Source organism: Myodes glareolus, chromosome 9 (genome assembly GCF_982192425.1).
Source record: "Myodes glareolus chromosome 9, mMyoGla1.1, whole genome shotgun sequence".
NCBI classification, from domain to species: domain Eukaryota; kingdom Metazoa; phylum Chordata; class Mammalia; order Rodentia; family Cricetidae; genus Myodes; species Myodes glareolus.
In genome coordinates, this window is record NC_142034.1 from 1,054,835 (window position 1) to 1,069,308 (window position 14,474).

General features: G+C 45.7%; 1 long non-coding RNA gene across 1 annotated transcript; it reads right to left on the reverse strand.

Moving 5' to 3' along the window:
* Nucleotides 1–6,828: 6,828 nt before the first annotated feature.
* LOC146893714 (uncharacterized) lies at nt 6,829–11,136 on the reverse strand. The gene is made up of 3 exons (XR_015002992.2): nt 11,040–11,136; nt 10,732–10,817; nt 6,829–7,675 (listed from the first exon to the last, which is right to left on the reverse strand). It is a non-coding gene; the product is annotated as an uncharacterized LOC146893714 (long non-coding RNA).
* Between the last annotated feature and the right edge of the window lie 3,338 nt (nt 11,137–14,474).

Here is a 14,474-nt window from a genome sequence, read left to right on the forward strand (position 1 = left end):
TCCATCAGCCCAGCCCTGGCTCCTGGAACGGTCCTGCAATTCCTTGTATACAGGTCATGAAATGGAACCCTCAAGACACAATGGATGAAAGAATCTGATGACGGGACTAATTCAACACTTCTAGGAAAAGGGCTCTGAGCTTGCCTTACAGGAAGCCTGCAAGGAAATGGTGGGCTATTACCGACAGTTCCTAAAAGAAAGAACAGGAACTCGGCTGCCCACCCCACACCCATGGTAACCTTGCTCCCCTCTCACATGACTCAATTCTCCAGTGAGATTACTTGAAGGGCCTTTTTGACCATGGCCCATCTCCAGTCTTATGGGCCTCCAAAAAGGCTAACTTCCTGCCCCAATCGACTAGACGTGGTCCCCCATGCCTGTTCGTGAGCCGGCCAAAGGAATGTGAGCAGCATTGGGCTGTTAGGTTACCTTGCAGCCAAGAATCTCATTCTTACCTCAGACTCTCCGCTCAGCTGAGCATTTAGGTGAGATGTCTGAGCAGTTTTCAAACACTGCAAAGATAGAGAAGAGATGCAGGGCAGTCTTTATCTTGATGTGAGCAAAGAGAGCCTCTTGATGGAGTTTGGGCAGAAAGTAGGTGATAGCACCTGGCCTTGCAGAAGTTGCCAGGCATGCTAGAAAACGGACCACCCGCTGGCTTCTGATGTAGAATGCTTAGAGGAGACAGGTTTGGAATGTGGTCTGTTTTACTTGTTTTCTTGTTATTTTTAAGGAGAAAGTTGCTATATTCGGAACTGGAGCGAGGAGTCAGCTGGTAAGAGTACTCAGTGTTCTTCCGAAGGACCCAGGTTCCTTCGCCAGCACCCATGCCGATCAGCCCACAGTCACTTTTAACTCCAGCTCCAGGGGATCTGATGCCTTCTTGCAGCCTTCTTGGGCATGTGAATACATGTGGTGTGCACTCACATAGACACACACACGTGCACAGAAGTGGAGGTAGACACATAACATATGTTCTATTTATTTATTATTTATTTAGGTGTGCCTGTGTACGTGTGCATGTGTGTGTGCAGGTCAGAGTTAATTCTTTCCTTCCATAGTGTGGGTCCCTGAGTTCGATCTTGAGCCTTCTGGCTTGGTGGCAAGTGCTTTTGCCACTGGAGCCATCTTATCAGCCTCTGCTTTTCATCCTTGGTTGTTGTTAGTATTTTTGAGTTTTTAAGATGGGGGTCTCCATATCCCAGTCTCCTCATGTCCCAGACTGCTGAGTGCTAGGGCTAGAGGTATGGTTTAACAGGCACTTAGGAAAGCTGGCTTACAGACACTGGTGGAAGCTGAAACGCTGGATGTGGTACCTGGATTCCTACGACCCTCTGCTCTGACCCCTGGAGAGCACCAGCCGGGTTTGTTGCTCTGGGGAGACACTCCTCAGGACGCCCCTGGCCCCTGGTTCCGCTGTTCTAGAAACCTCCTCATCCTGCCTGGTGGTGGAGGACTAACAGCAATCCAGCCTGGAAGTGATGATGAGCAAGGCACTGTCCCTGAGAGTCCTTGAGCACTTGACAAAATCCCAACTGGAACTGAGAGCAGGCAGTGGGGGCACCTGGGCTCTCCTCAACCCCTTGTCCCCGGCAGCAGCAGAACAAGGCTAGCTCTGAGATGCCTCTTAAACTCTTCCTTCCTCCCAGAAAGAGTAGCATCTTGGGGACATGACCCATTGCCTAGGTGCCTAGGGACTGAGGTCTGGCTGTCTGTTAACTTGCTGTCATGTCCTGTCTCCAAGGACCAGCACATGGATTCCAGGATAGTTCTGGGAAGGGGAGGCAGACAGCCAGCAGGACAGGATGACTCAGTTGGCCCTCTCTGTGCCGAGTCTGGCTCTGACGACCAGGGTCGTGCGAGAGAAGACACAGAAGGCTTTCAGCAGTTGGACCACTGAGAGAGAAACCAATACTAGTCCTCAGCCAGTGCCACCTTCATGGAGTGGGTGCCACATCTAGACTTTGGGGAGAGGCGATCTAGTGATGCTTGGGTTAGGGGATGGGCGGACTCCTTGGTTCAATGGGCATGGCCAAGTAATTCTCCCTGCTTTGGGATCCCACTCAGTCCCCAGTCAAGGTCTGATAATTAAACCCCAACTAGAGTTGGGAGAAACTCATGTCAATAGCATAGAGGCATCTAAGAAGGCAGCGAGATATAAGAACATACATGTATATGGGTACTGTCAAAGAAAAGCCCTTAGGAGACTTGCCCCCTTGCAGGCGTGGTTCTCTGAGGCAGCCTGAGAAGTACTGGATCCTCCACTGATGCATGATTAATAATGATTCAGAGAAAGAAATTGCAGTTCAACCTGAAGATCAGAAAAGCAAAACAATCGGTCACTGACTCTTACCTCTACCTCAGTTCAAAAATGACAATCCTGCCTCTAGAAATCTCAGAAGGAAACTCAATCTGAGAGCTGTCTCCTCCCATTTTATAATCTTCTCTAGGGCTGGGATTAAAGATGTGTACCACTGGGATTAAAGGCATGCACTGCCTGGTTTCTATGGCAGGCTACTGAAATTAAAGGTGTGAGTCATCACTGCCTGTTCTGTGGGGCTGTTTTACTCTCTGAACTTCAGGCAAGTTTTATTTATTAAAATACAAATGAAATGCCACTACACTGCCTGCCTGCTGGGCACCCAGACAATGGACACAGCGCTCCCCTCAGGGCTTAGGGCTACCCTCGGGTCTCAATGCTCCCCTCAGGGGCTGAAACAGCTGGGGTCTGAAGGCAGGCCCCTATAAGTGGGGTAGAACTATGTGTTTTAGCTTTCTACTATCCCAAAAGTCCTCCAAAAAAACCCAGGGCTGAGGGACTGGCCTACCATTGCCACATCTTGAGCTCCAGCTCCTGGCAGGGAAGCTGCCTCCTGCGGCCCTCCCTAGAGGCCTTGTGTCACCACGTCAGGAGTGATGACGACTTTCATACATTATCAAAAGAAAGACTCAATTTTCCACGAAGATGGTCTATCAGGGACGTGAGCTCAGAGGGCCCAGGACAAGCAGGGGCTAACTCTCTGGAGACCTGCACCGTGCTGATGAGGACATCATCCCAGCCAGAGACTTCTGGGTGTGGCAGTAGCTGAACCTGGAGATAAGTTAACTTCATTCCTCTGTCTGCAGAGAAAGGAGACCCCGATCCAGGAGCTCTGCCTTCTGTCTCCGGGGTCTAAAGGCCTGTGCCCGAGCCCACAGGCAGAGAGAGAGGGGCCACAGCCTAGACTGAGGCTGCTCCTCACATGCTTGATGGCAGAAAAGAGAGAGGATAGAGCCATAGACATCAGTGACACCCGCCTGCATCTCAGAGAACCAGTAACTCACTCAGGGTATGCAGAGGAGAAAAGAGCTGCCCGTACCTCACTGTGTGGATCCACTGTGCATTTAAACCTCAGAGAACCTAACATAGCAAAAGGCTTGAAAATTCCCTTGGGGGCATGGCTACAGCTGATTTTAAATTTTCCATTATTTATATTTTGTAAATATCCTGCTAAAGGAAAAAGTCATAATAAAGGGAAGATCGTGCTCGTTTGTAGAAGCACTCAACTATGCACTCATGCGCGTGCGGCCTCTGCCCCTGCCTTCCCCTTCTTCCTTCCTGCCAGCCCGCTGTCCTGCATTCAAGCAGAAGGTGTGACCTCTGAAGCCATTCTGGTGGGCTGCTTCTCTCCAAAGGAAATGATACAGGAAGATACTGTGTGGAGTCAGAGATGAGGGCATGGAGAAGAGAAGAGTTCCCCGGGTGGGTGGGTCCCCAGCTTTACATTCGAGCAAGAAATACCAGGAAACACCAGCCTTCCTCCTAGTGTCAGTGTCTATGGAGATGGAGACACCTACACCTACACCCTGTCACCTACAGCAGCCTGAGGAGTCGCCTTCCCCTTTCAGGAACTTTAACTCATGTAAAGCTGGATCGTTGGCTTTTTATTTTATCAAAACCTATATTCTATTTCACATATAGCAATAAAACTTACATATTAATAGAATAACCTATAAGCTAGAAACAGAAGGAAAAGTTTTTAGGCTTACAGAACCCCTTCCCAGAGAACATTTTTTTTTTAAAAAAAAAATTGTTTTTTCTGAGTCAATGTGACAAAAGTCCTTAGGGACTAGTCCCAAGTGGCCGATGGAATTTTTTCAAAACCCAACTTTCACAATCACTGTCTGAAAGGGATAGTACATGTCGGATTCTTTGGGAATGCAAAAAAAAAAAAATGTTCTTGTTACGTCAATTCCCCCAAAAATTGAATTCACAGATCCAACACAGAAGAGAATAGAGACAGAACTGTTCTGGAATTAATATGTCTTCCCTATGAGAAGTCACTCCTCGCACTTAGAGATCAATAAAGTGAAACACTCTGAAAATAACACAAGGACTAGTTCTGTCTAATGCATAGAGGAGATCCAGCCTTGGTCTGCACCGTTGCCATTCTTAAATCTTTTTCAAGCCTTAAATAATGAAAACAGAGAGAAGAGAGACGTGGGTCGCTTGGGCAGGTGGGAGATTCGCACAGAAAGATATAACCAGAGCTACACCAGCACACCAGTGTGGTTCTCAATAGCTGTTAGGCGGTTATCTTACTCACCTGGCACAGTTATTTCTTCCTGATAGGAGAAGTGAGATTATTGGCAGACGAGGATTTAATGTCGGTTATCACCCTGCGTGGCCTCCATAAGGTGGGGTTAGAGGAACTTCCTTGAATTTGCCAGTTTCAAGTTAGGGTTTTGCTGTTCTGGGGTGTGTACCTTTGTTCCCTTGGTCCTAGGAATGGTACCTAATTAGGGGCCAACCTTGATAAGCAAGTGCTAAGAGCAGTTTTCTCAGCCTCCCTTAAACTTAATTTCCAGTCCAAACATCTCTAACCCGCCTTGCCTGTCTCTGCTTATCTTCCAGTTGTGTGGGAGGCAGCACTCTTGTAACTAAATTCTACATGAGGGACTTGGTATTTTTTAACCAAGTGTGTTAAGAAATACTTTATGGCATCAATTTTATGATCTCAGATTTCTCCTGCGTTAAAACCGGGGGAGATTTTTGGTTTCCCATCCTTTCTCATGAGTCAGGTGTCATTTATTCTTGCTCATCACCCAATATTACCCTTTCTTGATCTCCCAAGTTTCACGCCACACCTACACTTCTACTTGTTTGTATACAATGTATACAATGCATGTATACATTGTAGGGTAGGATCTACCTAGGAGAGAAAACACTTGGTTTCTATCTGAATTTGGGCTGCCTCGGTGTACTTTCTAGGTGATTCATTTTCCTGCACATTTCATTACTTCATTCCTCTCTACAGCTGAAGAATATTCCACTTTGTGCATGCAACGCATTTTCATTATCTGTTCACCTATTGATTGACATCTATACTGGCTCCGCTTCTTCGCTATGGTGAACTGAACAGCAATAAAAGAGGACGAGCAAGTGTCTCTTTGGTAGACGATGGAGTCCTTTGGGTATACGCGCTGAAATGGTGTAGTGGTTGGCTCGTGTGGTAGTTCTATTTTTTAAAGGATCAACCAGATGTATTTGCATAATGATTGTATTGATCCACACCCCCACCAGTAATAGGGCCCTTCTCCTCACCCCCCCTCCCCGCCACAACACACCTCCGCAACTTCCCAAGCATCTGTTGTGATGTTTCTTGATGGCAGCCATTCTGACTCGGAAGAGGTGGTATCTCAAAGGAGTTTAATATGCATCTCCTTGGTGACTAAGGATGTGGAATACCTTTAAAAATAGTTGTTGGCAGCCAGACAGTGGTGGTGCACGCTTTTAATCCCAGCACTTGGGAAGCAGAGGCAGGCAGATCTCTGTGAGTTTGAGGCCAGTCTGGTCTACAGAGTGAGTTCCAGGACAGCCAGAACTGTTACACAAAGAAACTTTGTTTTGAAAAAAAAAAAAAAACAAAGAAAAGAAACTAGTGCTGGAGAGATGACTCAGAGGTTAAGAGCACTGACTGCTCTTCCAGAGGTCCTGAGTTCAATTCCCAGCAATCACATGGTGGCTCACAACCATCTATAATGAGATCTGGTGCCCTCTTCTGGCATGTAGGCAGACATTGAAGGAATGTTGTATACATAATAAATAAATAAATCTTAAAAAAAAAGAAAGAAAATAGTTACTGGCCATTTGTGTTTCTTCTTTGGAATTGTCCATTTCATTAGTCCATTTTAACTGACAAATTGGTTCCTTGATGTTTAATTTCTGCAATTCTTTGTTGGGGGGTGTGATGGTTTGAATAAAAATTGCCCCTGTAGGCTCATAGGACGTGGCACTATTTGAAAGGACTAGGAGGTGTGGCTTTGTTGGAAGACGTGTGTCACTGGGGGGGCGGGGGGGTATGAGGTTTCAAAAGCCTAAGCCAGGCCCAGTGGCTCTCTCTCTTCCTGCTGCCTGCAGATCTGGATGTAGAACTCTCAGCTCCTTCTCTAGCACCATGTCTGCCTACACAATGTGCTGATAATGCTAAACCTCTAAACTGGAAGCCAGCCCCAATTAGTTTTTCCTTATGAGAGTTGTGGTCAGCCTGGCGGTGGTGACACACATCTTTAATCTCAGCATTCAGGAAGCAGAGGCAGGCAGATCTCTGAGTTAGAGGCCAGCCTGGTCTATAGAGCAGGCTCAAGCACAGTCAGGGCTACATGGAGAAACTCTGTCTTGAAAGAAAAAAAAAAAAGAGTTGCCATGGTCATGGTGTCTCTTCACAGCAACAGAACGTTGACTGAGACGTGGGGGTCCCTGCAAGTTCTGTGGCCAGGAGAGAAATGAAACACCAGAGTCAAGAAGAAAATTCAGTTCGGCACAATTTCATTAGCTGGACTGGGTCAAGCTCATGGAACCTGACTTCAATCAGTTTATTTTTTACATATTTAAACAGGTAAAACTTTGCGGAAAATGTCCTCGTGACAAGGAGCACAACAAAGTTTAAGGCATGACTACATTGCAACCCCCTTACAAAGTACATGTCTTTTGTAAAGTGCCTGTGACCTCCTTCACAAGAATGGGTTCTACCGGATGAGAAGCAATGGGCCGGCTCCACCGAATAGCAAAGAGGACCATGTTATCAAACAATATTCACTACAGCCTTCCGTGTGAACAGCTTCCGTGTCAACTTCTTCTGTTGAAGAAAAGACGCCTGTGTGTTTAACAATTTTGGCTTCTCTAGTGCTGCCTCTGAGTGTGTGGACCTCATGTCCCCTACACTTTGTAAATTCTGAATATTTATCCCCCCGTCTGAAGTACAGCTGGTAAGGACTTTTCTCTCGATCTGTGGGCTGCCTGTTTGGTCTGTGGATAGCTTCTTTTGCTGGAGATTAGTGAAGCCACACCTCTGGGTGTGTCTGCGGTGGCGGTTCCAGCGAATTCGGTACTGCGTGGGACAGTAACTCAGGAGAAACACCTGCCCCGGGTGCACCATCCATTAGGTTGTGGGCCTAGATAGCATAAAAGTGCAAAGAGGAAAGCCAGCCAGCTATTAAGCACAAGCTCCACTCTTCCTGTGCATGCCCTTTGCTGCTGGTACGCCTGTGACGTCAGACTGGATTCAGCACCTGTGACCACAGGGAACTTCCAGGCCTTCCGGGTTGAGCTGCATCCTTGGTGCTCTTTGTCCTGAGACATCCAGTATCTTGTGCTAGGAAGTTTCTGGGAGTTCTGGAACCACCTCCCATTTCACTGTAGGACAATGGAGAGTACAGACACTTGATCATATTTCTGGCTTTATATGGGTGCTGGGGGTTTGAACTTAGGTCCTCGTGTTTGGAAGGAAAGTGCTTTACCTGGGGTACCATCTCTTCACAGACCACCTTTCTCCCTCTCTTGCTCTAGAAAACTTTGACTAATGCAAAAAGGAAATACACTTTTACAAGTAGCCCACCAGAAAAGTCCACTCAGACAAGGTTTACAGTCAACTGCAAGTCTTTATTCCAGCTGGTTGGGGTCACACCAGATATTCCAGGACCTAGGTGTGGCCTCAAATGTCCAGAACACAGGCTTTTGAAAGACAGAAACCACATACTGGCATCTCTTGGCAGCTGCAAGCGGGGAGGGTGCTTTACAGAAGTAAGCAGTTTGAAGCTAGCAGTTTTAACAAAAGCTAAAAGCAATTAAGTAGAGAGGTTTCATATGAACAAACAGGCAGTTTAATAGAGACTAAATTAGCTAGAATGTCCTGACCTTGGGTAATTTGCCATGGGAGTCTCCATCAAGGAGATCAAACTCTAGCTAAACCTGCATGGCCTCAGCAAGAAGACAAGATGGAGGAGGTTCTGTATTGCTTTGCCATGTCAGAACCTTTAGGGGAGGAGAGAGAGGAAAAAGACAGAAGGAAAAAGGATCTCAAAGCCAAGAGGCCTGAGAGACAGCACAGGGGTTCAAGAGCTCAAAACGCTCTTACAGAGGACCTGAGTTCAGTTCTCAGCCACATGGGCAGCTCACAGTTACCTGTATTTCTCCAGCCCCAGGGGATCTGGTGCCCTTTTCTGGTCTCCTTGGGTACCTGGGCACTCACATACACAGACGCATGCATACATGCATAAAATAATAAATACACACATTAAAAATAATAAAAAAATAAATCTTAAAAATAAGAAAGCTTCAGCTGCAGTAACATTTAAAACTTTTCCCTGGCCGGGCGGTGGTGGCACACGCCTTTAATCCCAGCACTCTGGAAGCAGAGGCAGGAGGATCTCTGTGAGTTCGAGGACAACCTGGTCTACAAGAGCTAGTTCTAGGACAGGCCCCAAAGCTACAGAGAAACCTTATCTCGAAACCCCACCCCCCAAAAAAAATCTTCCCTGAAGGTGAGGAATAGAAAGGACACCAGATGTCCATGCCTGGCCTTCACACACATATACACCACACACCCACACATAAACACATACCAAGTTTTTTAAAAACGGCCCCAAAGAAACAGGAACCAACAGATGTCTTTTTCTCTCTCTGTTCTGGAAGAGATTGGGACACACAAACCAAAGTTTTGTAAGAATGAGGAACAGAATCCTAGAATTGTGCCGAGCATGGTGGCACACGCCACTAATTCCGGCACTAGGAGGCAGAGGCAGGTGGGTCTCTGTGACTTTTAGGCCAGCCTGGAGCAGTTGGATTTTTCTCCTGGTCACCAGCTCACAAATAACAACATGGAGCACTATTAATTATGAAAGCTCAGCCTTACCTTGGCTTGTTCCAGTAGCTCTTATAACAAATTAACTTGCATCTATTAATCTATATTTTACCATGTACCTTTTCACATTTCTTTCATTCTGTACATCTAACTACCTCGTTGGCATCTTGCTGGTGTTAATTGGCTTGCCTAGATTCCTCCTCCTCTTCCTCTCTCCCACTGGAGATACTGCCTATCCTCTCTGCCTAGATATTGGCTATTATTATACCAATCATAGCAATACATCTTCACAGTGTACAAATATCCCACAGCAGCCTAGTCTGTATAGTGAGGTCTATCTGTGACTGCATAGTGAAACTCTGCACCCTCCAAAAAAAAAAAAATTCTAGAATTGTGTCTCATTACATATCACCGGGTCTGGAGGAGTCCGACACACCCCTGAATCTCAGAGCTTGCCACTTGGAGATTGCCTCAAAGCCAGAAGAACCAAGAGTTACAAAGTTGCCTACAAGCACAAAGTCACTACAAGCACAAAAAGTGACAGTGACCATGTCCTCAGGAAATTGGTTGTCCATGAGGAAACCATGTAACAGGGACACTAAACAATTCAAATTTCAGCGCTGGACATGCAGCTGAGTTGATAGAGTACTTGCCTAGCATGCATGAGGTTCTGGGTTTGCCCTCCAGCATCGCATAAACCAGAGACTGCAGCACAGGTCTGTAAGACCAGCACTGGAGTTGGAGGCATGAGGATCAGAGGTTCAAGGTCATCCTTGCCTACAGAGACTATTTTGAGGCCGGTTTGGGGACACACGAGACGCTCTCTCAAGAAGATAACAGTGCAGGCAGGGAGAAAGTGAACTTAAATTTCTGCAGGACATCCTAAGTCTGAGAAAAGACTTGACAGCCTACTTCCAGGAAAGGTCTGATAGCTTACCTCAGCTAGATCCCAAGTATATATTTCCCTACTTCATTTTATTCTTCCTCACAACATTGCTTAACACGGCCGCAGGGAAGATGAAAAGAAACTGCAAGTGTCCTCATTCCACTTCGTGAGTCAAACTCTGACTACACGCACTTCCTTCTGCTTTTTCCACCTCCGGAACTCAATTCCAGGAACAGCGAGGCTACGTCTAAGGTGTGCACAGAAGATGAGTGTGTGCCGGAGGCAGAGGGCACAACGGGTCTGATCTTGCTGGGGAGGTGCAGATGTCAGGCTTTTTGTTGTTGTTTGACTTAAGAACTTATTTATAAAGAAACTTAGAAACTTACAAGAGTAAAGCAACGAGGGAAAGGCCAATGCCCATCAAAATGAACAGGAGGGACCAGTGGTACCCAGCAGAGTCCTCGGAGTAAGAGCTACTGCCCTGTTCATGTGGCACTCAGTAGCTACAGGGGGAGTTTTAGGAAAATACCTGGAACTCTTGAACTTCCTGCCTCCATCTCCCAAATATTGGGATTATGCATGCCACCCAACCCAGCTGATATGAGAGGCTATATTGTTTTCTCTCTCTGTGTGTATATATACATATATAATCTTGTACACATGAAGGTCATCACTATCCACCCCTTATTTTGAAACAAGGTCTCACGTTGGTCTTGAGCTCACCAAGTTGGTTGGGTTTATACAGGAACCCAGATGTCTCCACTTTCTCAGAATTGGGATTATAGGAACATGCCACCACATCTGGCATCCTTAAAAAATATAAACATATATTTATTATATATAATTATATATTATTAATATATAAATATATATTAGTTTTATTTGTATGAGTAATATTTTGTCTGCATATATGAATGTGTCCCCTGTGTGTGCCTGGTCATCCTTGCCCCTTCCACCCCTCTCTTTCCAGAGGCCAGAGAACCAACCACATTGGACCCTCCCTCCCAGGAAATAAAGTTACAGATACTCACTGAGTAGTTTCTTTACATAGCTGCTTTTTTCTCTTTTTTGTTTGTTTGTTTCTTAGTTTGGGTGCTAGGGATAAAATCTGGGTCCTCACGCCTAAACAGCAAGCATGTTACCTACTGAGCTACTTCTCAGTCCTGCCAAAGTTCACTTAAAAAATCAGTGTGGTTACGCCCTTAACCTACAGTTCACTGCCTATCTGGTTTTTTCTTCCTCCTTTGTCAACAATACGTGGGATGTATTTATGCCCACTCCTATCATCTTATTGCTTTGGGAAAATCCACCCGGTGCCGAGATAATGTTAATTTCAGCATTTGAGAGATTGAGGCTGGAGGGTCAGGAGTTCAAAGTGATTCCACGAAACATACTGAGTTCAAAGAATCCTAGCTATATATGAGATCATAGCTGAAATTTTGAAAGGGGTGGGTTATAACTCAGTGGTCAAGCCTTTGCTTAAGATGCACAAAATCCTGGGTGTGACACTGGGCACATACACATGCACACACAGAGATTTTTAAAGAAGAACCTGATTAAGACAGAAAGGTTCACTAGGTACTAACATGCTACTGGCCACCACACTCATCTTTATTTTTATTCTTGTCCTGTGGTCCAAATGCTAGCATGCTTCTTTTTCCTCCTTTTGCCCACCCAGCCTACTTTCCGAAGAATGGCTGCCCCTTTGTCAGTTGTCCTTGGCATGGCCACTTCTGCCAGCCCTCCTTACCCCAGTACAGTGAATTCTAAATTGAAGCTACAGCTAAATGGTCAAGATGCTGGCTTCTCGAGGAGATAGGTCAGCTGTGCATTGCTCTAAGTTACTCCATCTTGTGTGGAGCCTGGGCTTCAGACGGTGTCTGCCCCTGGTGTCTTCGTTTTACAAGCAGCGTCTGGCGCTGTTTATCAGCACCTGTCCATTGTCATCATGTCGATTATCAACGTGAGGCCCAGCTGCACGCAGTGAAAGGTACTAGCTGTGACATCAGTCTGGATTGGAATCACATGAGTATTAACTTAGGTCGGTAAAGGGAATGGGGCAGGGACTGTACATCTCACAGACAAAGCCTTCTTGGTGTTTTGTTTGCTTTGCTGTAGCTCAGGCTGGCCTTGAACTCCTAATACTCCTCCGTCCACCTCCCCAGTGCTAGAACCACGGGCACGTCTCACACTGCCTAGCCATTCCCAATTTTAAAAGAAACCGGGCGGTCCATGGTGGTGCCTATCTTTAGTCCCACCATTCAGGAGGGAGAACCAGGCAGGCCTCTGTGAGTTTGAAGCTAGGCTGGCCTATATAGTAAGTTTCAGGCTTGCAAAGACTACATAGTGAGACCCTGTGTGTCTCCAAAATTGTCCTTGACTTGCTTGTTTGTTTACACTATTTAAACGTGTGTGTGTGTGTGTGTGTGTGTGTGTGTGTGTGTGTACAACCTGCAGGAATCGGTACTCTTCTTCCATCCTGTGGGTCCCCAGGATCAAACTCAGGTTGTCAGGCTTTGTGGCTGCACCTTCACCTGCTGAGCCATCTTACCGATCTCCCAGGTTTTGAAAGAAGAAAAATCTTGGAATTTCTTATGAGACAGTGGGTGAAAATGTCCCATGCTTTAGCAAATTCTTTGTTTCCTAAGAAGTTCTCTGTAGGATCTGCATGGTGGAGACTTGTTCTGTCTTTTTCTTTGAAGATCAGCTTCCGCCCAGACTGTCACTGTGTGTTCCCGCTAGCGAGGCCCCGTGCACTGCCTCTGACCTACACCTTCAAGGCCACTCTCCAGTTGTGTAAGTGAGGGACACAGTATGGCCTTGTAGCTCACACCTTTGACCCTTTCTCTAGTCAGTCTGGTGACTCTGTTTGGGCTCCTTCTGAATTAATTTTAATTTCTGCAATTTGTTCAGCAAGAGGTGTGGGGTCCTTATCTCTTGGAGTTCTTCTGGGCCGTTAGGATTCTGTTGAGTCATTGGGGTGACTGCCGCTTGGGGAACAGGTCATCTTGAGGAGCTCTTTTGAGCAAATCTGGGTTCCATTGAGCTATTTGGGTTTAGATTACATCCGGGGAAGCTTAACTCTTGTTGTGGTAGCAAGCCGGAAAGGAAAATAAGGAACTTGGGAAAACAAGAGTATAGAGGAACCTCTTTTAATTTGTGTAACTATGAAAAATATTAAATCTTTACTATTTTGGTGTCCTCTAGAGAGAATTCAAACTGATTAGTCTTTTGTAAACCCAGGGTAACTTGTTATGGTTAGTTTTTATTGTCCATTTGAAACAATCTAGAATCACCTGGAAGAAGTGTCTGTGAGAATTAGTAATTGTATTGTGTTAATTGACGTGGAGGGCCCACTCACTCCGGGCATCGCCATCCCCTACGCAGGTGGTCCTGGACTGGATAAGAATGGCGGAAGTGAGCACAACACTAGTGTGCGTGAATTAATTCATTGTTCTCCGCTCCTGGCTGTCAGAGTGACTAATCCCTTCAAGTTCTTGCTGCCTTGAACTTCCCAAAAACAAAACTGTGGCCAGGAATTGTGAGCCAAATAAACCTTTTCTCCTGTAAGTTGATCTTATCAGAGTGTTTTATTTCACTCAGCAATGGCTAACAAAACTAAGACACCAAGGCTGGCATGGTGGCACAAGCCTTTAGGAGGCAGATCTCTACGACTTCAAGGCCAGCCTAGTTTACATAGAACGAATGTCTCAACAAAATAAAACAAACAAAAAGATTAAGACAGTGATTTATCTAAGAGAGCTAATAGAATTGCTTTCATTTTGCATTTAGAATGAAGAGTGGGGCGTTCACCTCTAAATCCCTAGTTTACTTTAAAGGTTTGCCTTTAAAACCCTAGTAGTAAAACCCTGTCTCTGGGAGGATGGAAGTCAGGGGAACCCAGGAAGCGCCAGCATAGTCAACAACATGTGGTTAATAGTCCTTTTGTTTATAGATACTTTATGTCCAATTAGCAAGGAAAAATAATAAATATAGTCAGGAACCAGCCTGAAGGCCTTAGTGTGTATGATGATCTCAGGTCAGGGGTCATTCTTTTCTATATGACAATTAACTGTGTACATGGGGAAGTATGTATTCTCCCTCCAATCCTGTGAGTTGGACTTTAACTCTGTTGATAGTCACCCTGTCACATGTCCCTCAAGAACCACACTGTGACCTCAGTAACATCTCTCTGAAAAGAATCACACTTCAAAAAAAAAAAAATCTAGATTCTATTCTTGACTATTTGTGGCTGGTGTCCACACTCTGAGATATATCTTATCTTCTCCCCAAGTGCCTTTTTCCTTCTCTTAACCCTCATGTTTAAAATCTATATTTAAAATGTCTATTAAGGCCGGTGAGATAGCTCAGCCGGTAAAGACACTGAGTGTCTCCATCACTCTCTACAGCGTGCTGGAGTTGCTGTTCCGAGCATCTGTGGCTTGATTCTACTCTTTGGCTACGTT